This window comes from Chrysochloris asiatica, unplaced genomic scaffold, assembly GCF_000296735.1.
Source record: "Chrysochloris asiatica unplaced genomic scaffold, ChrAsi1.0 scaffold00005, whole genome shotgun sequence".
NCBI classification, from domain to species: domain Eukaryota; kingdom Metazoa; phylum Chordata; class Mammalia; order Afrosoricida; family Chrysochloridae; genus Chrysochloris; species Chrysochloris asiatica.
This window is the reverse complement of record NW_006408523.1, coordinates 32,032,633-32,037,993: the sequence shown is the minus strand read 5'-3', so window position 1 is coordinate 32,037,993 and position 5,361 is coordinate 32,032,633.

Sequence of the window (5,361 nt, the reverse complement as noted above, 5' to 3'; positions counted from 1 at the left end):
GATATCCATTTTGGTTGCTTCCTTCTTTCTAGTGTTCTTAATGACCTTTTGCTTTCTTCCTGTATGATATTCTTGATGTTATCCCACAACTCTATTGGTTTTCAGTCATTAGTGTCTAATGCATCAAGTCAGTTCTTTAGATGATCTCTAAATTCAGGTGGGATATGTTCAAGGTTATATTTTGATTCTCATGGACTTGTTTTAATGCTCTTCAGCATCAACTCAAACTTGAATAGGAGCAAGGGATGGTCTGTTTCACAGTCTACCCCAGGCCTTGTTTTGGCTGATGCTATGGAGCTTTTCTACGGTCTCCTTCCACAGATATAGTCAATTTGATTTCTGTGTATTCCATCTGATGAGGTCCATGTATATAGTCATCTTCTATGTAATTTACACATGTTATTGGTCTTGCAAAATTCTATCATGCAATCAACAAGATAATATTTTCCAACTGTTGACTCCTCCTCTTTGTTTCCAACATTTGCATTCCAGTCAACAGTCATTATCAGTACCTCTTTATTGCATGTTTGGTCAGTTTCAGACTGAAGGAGTTGGTAGAAGTCTTCCATTTCATGATCACCGGCTTTAGTGATTGTTGCATAAATTTGAATAATAATTGTGTTAACTGGTCTTCCTAGTGTTGTTGTTAAGTGCTGAGAGTAACTTCTGACTCATAGCAGCCCTGTATAGGGTTTCTGAGGAGCAGTTGGCAATCTCACCTTGTAAATCAAACTGAGCTTACAATTGACAGCCAGACAGAGTTATACTTCAAGATAGATCTCAAAATGTTCTTTTAGATGATGAATGTGATGCTATTCCTCTGATAGACGAGTGGTGGAGAAAGACTTTATAACCCAACAATCTCTCTACTTGGCATTTATAAGAAATATGAGCCAGGACATACCACAGTTGTAGTCCCAATAGCAATATGATGGAGGCAGCCTGAATGCCCTTCAGTTTAAATGTGGCTAAACACAATGGTCAGCAGTTCAAAACTACCAGCTGTTCCAGTGGGATAAAAATGAAGCTTTCTGCTCCCATAAAGGTTTACAGCCTCAGAAACCCTATGCAGGGTCACTGTGAGTTAGTTTCAACTCCACAACACACACCACCACCGCCACCACCAAACACAATTTGGAGTTCTGGTGTGGCGCTGTGGACTAATGCTTCAGACCGCAAAACACTTCGAACTGCAAGGTTGGCAGTTCAAGCTCACCAGCCGCTCCTCAGAAACCCTATACAGGGTTGATATGGGTCAGAACCAACTCAACGGCACTTCACAACATCAACAGCAGACACAATGTGGTACATGCATACAATGGGGTACTACGCAGTACTGAATCTGGGAAACACCTCATAATGTGCATGGACCTGTAGGACATTATGTTGAGTGGAATACTCTAGTCACTAAAGGACAGATGAAGTCCTGGTATTGTGCTGCAGGATAGTGTGTTGGACCTTAAGGTCAGTTTGAACTTCAAAGTCGGCATTTCAAACCCACCTACAGCTCATTGGAAACCTTATACAGGATCACTATGGGTCGGACCCAACTCGACAGCACTTAACAACAACAAAGAACAAGTATTGTATGAGTCCACTATTGTAAAAACTCGAGTTCAATAGTTTTACTAACAAAAAATTCATTGATGGTTACCAGGGGTGGTAAAGAATGGAGTATAATTCAATGGCTAGTGGTTGTACACATGTGATGGGGAGGGCACTATATAACAAAGGAGAAGGCAATATGTAAAAAGAGGAAGGTTGGCAGAAGAATGATGAAGAGAGGTGAAGACACAGGGAGGTATGCAGGGGGTTAAAGTGGATAGAGGCACAAATTGATATATATACACACACAAACTTGGAACAATAGTGTTTTGGAACAATAGTGTTCTTTGTTTAGATTCATAGACAGAGACACAGGCTTAATGGGTATGGGAGGAAGAGAGAGGTGGATATATACATATTTATATAGCCCACAAATATGCACAAGTTTGAAAGAGTATATCTGTACATGGGTAGCCACAGGGAGAAAGAAGGACAGCTTTTGTTGCATGGAAGGGATTGCAATCATTGAGATGACACAAAGCATTTAATTTGTTGAATGTGAAATTGATAATCTTGTCTGTAAACCTTCATTGAATTCACAATGGGGAAAAAAAAAAAAAAAAAGACTAGGTTTACTGATCAGAAAGAGACTAAAGGAATCAGAGATTATGGCCCTTAACCATCATGTAGGTCTGTAAAATAACTCACCATTGTGGCCCAATTTTCAGCCAAGCAGTAGATAGGTATATAGAGGGGACAACAACCATTGTAAATTATGATCACCATAAAGTGGTCAGTCATTCAGGATCAGCAGCACAACATTTACTAAGGCAAAGTTGAGAAGGGATGGGAAGGAGGGTGAAATGGAAACAAGAATCACGAGGAGGAATTGTGATAACAATTGTTACATAGGGGGGATTGCAGTCATTCAGATAAAACAAAGTGCATGCTTTGGTGACTGTAAAATTGATCTTTTCTGGACATTTTCATTCAATTCACAATAAAAAAATTGAAAACAAAACAACAACAAAAGACTGATGTATTTTTCTAAAAGTCTATGGTACATTCAATATTATTTGTCAGTACTACAGTGGTATCTTGTATCAATTCTTTTTTGTCTACACTTCTCATTATACAGATTTTGCATGCATTTGAGGTAATTGGAAAGACTGGTTTGAGTCAGATGTACCTTGCTCATCAAAGAGGCATGTTTCCTTTTTGAAAAGTTTATTAGCAGTAAAATTTCCCAAAGTAATGTATCACTTGATTTCTTGACTGCTGTTTCCATGGATGTTGATTTTTTATCTAAGTATAATGAAATCTTTGACAATTTTAATTCCTTCTTTGTTTTTCAAGATGTAATCTCTACTGACAGCTGTAATCCAACTTCATCAATAAATTCTTCCAATTGTCTTCAGTTTGGCAAGCAAGGTTATGCCATCTGCATATTGCAGGTTGTTAATGAGACTTCCTCCAATCTTGATTCTAAGTTATTCTTCATATAGTCTGGTTTCTCTGATTATTTCTTCAGCATTCACATTGAATAAATTAGATGAAAGGATCTCTTGCACACATTTTCCAGTTTACAATCAAGCAGTATCCATCTGTTCTGTTCCAACAATTACATCTTGACTGATGTACAGGTTCTGAATGAGCATAATTAAGTGTTCTGAAATTCTCAGTCTAATATATGTTAGCTTGTAAGTTATTCTTTTTGTTGTTAAGTACCAAAGAGTTAGTTTCAACTCATAGTGACCCTGTATAAGGTTTCCAAGGAGTGGCTGGTGAGTTTGAACCTCCTACCTTGTGGTTCAAACTGATCTTACAGTCTAGTGCTTTATCACATAATGCCACACCAGAACTCCAGCTAGTAAGTTAACTATATTGAATTGTTACTGTGTTGTGGCACTTAGTACTTAATATATTGAATCAATTACTTTATTGCCATTATAATGTTTTTCTAACTGTTGCTGTTATATAGTTGTTTGTATTATGATTCAAAACAAAAAATGACTAGGCTTCACTGAAAACTATATAAATTTATTAATTTAATTTTTACTTATATTTCTCAATCCTCATTGCATTTGATAATTCATACATAATAAGTTGCTTGGATTTTATTTTATTTTTTAACAGTTATTTACATTGCACTTGACCAGAAAAGGAAAATAATTGAAATCAGAAAATTCATACTGTGGTTGTTAGGTATAGTTGAGTCAAATCAGTTTCCACACATAATGATCTATAGCTATATATAGTTTAAGTGGCTGTAAATCATTTAAGAAGAAAAGGTTTAGGCTACTTCTTGTTGTTGGTGGTGTCATCGAGTGAGTTCCGATCCATAGCGACCCTATACAGGGTTTCCAGGGAGCAACTGGTAAACTTTGTGGTTCAAATTGAGCTTGCAGTCCAGCTCATTAACCCACAGAGCCCATACACAACAAAACGAAACACTACCAGGTCCTGTACCATTGTCACAGCTTCTATTTGAGGCCAGGATTGGAGCCACTGTCTCAATACATCACATTAAGTGTTTTACTCCTGTTTCACTGATCCTCCCATTTAACAAGCGTCATGTCTTTTTTCCAAGGACTTGTCCTGATAACACTTTACAAATTCTAGCACTTGAGATGATTTCTCTCCATCCTTGTCTCTAAGGAGCATTCTGATTGTACTTCCAAGATAGATTTGTTTGTTCTTCTGGCAGTCCAGGGTACTTCCAATATTCTTCTCCAACACCACAATTCCTATGAATCTATTGTTATCCTGTCTTTCTTATGTTCGTTGTGCAGATTCACATGTAAAACAAGCATTCACATGGCTTCAGTCAGGTGTGCATTAGTCCTCAAAGTGACACCTTTGCTAGTTATCACTTTCAAGAGATCTTTGGCAGATTATTTGCCTAATGCACCTCATCCTTTACTTCCATAAGTATTAATTTTGGATCCATTAAAATGAAATCCTTGACAACATCAATCATTTTTTTCCAATTATAATGCTCACAACATGTTGTTCTTCATATAGTCCAACTACTTGGATTATTTGCTTAGCATACAGATTGAGTAAGTATGATGAAAGAATACAATGCCTTTGCATAGTCAATAAAATACAAATAAACATATTTAACCAAGATCCAGCTAATGCCAGCAAATGACATCTCTCATTCCATGTCCTCTTCTGAATCTAGCTTGAATTTATGGCAGCCCTCTATCCACATACTGCTATAACCATTTTTAAATTATCTTTAGCAAAATTATACTTTTTGTTCAATAATTTCTGCATTATGTTTGGTAGCCTTTGGAATAGACAAAATTAATGACTCATTCCCAGTCAGTTTGTCAGTCAGTTCTTCATGTCTTCCAAATTTCTTTGTGTAGACTAATGAATACTTCTAGTGCTAAGTTGGTTTCTTGAAATTTTTCAATTGGCATAATATCAATTCCTAGAGTCTTTTTTTTTTAACTAATGTCTTTATTGTACTTTACATCTTATTTCAAAACCATTAATTCTTGATCATATGTTAGCTTCTGAAATGGTTCAATGCTGATCAGTTCTCTTTGGCACAGTGACCGTGTATTCCTCCTATCTTCTTTTGATCCTGTATTTTGCCTATAGAATCCATCACTATTGCAAGCTGAGGCTTCAATTTTTTCTTTAGTCCCTAAGCTTGAGAAATGTTGAGCATAGTCTTCCTTTTTTTGTTTTCTAATGCCAGGTCTTCACACATATAATTATAATACTTTTATTTTTCTTACTGAGTTGCCCTTTCAAATTTTCTATTCAGCTTGCTTACTTCATTTCTTTCATTGGCTTTAA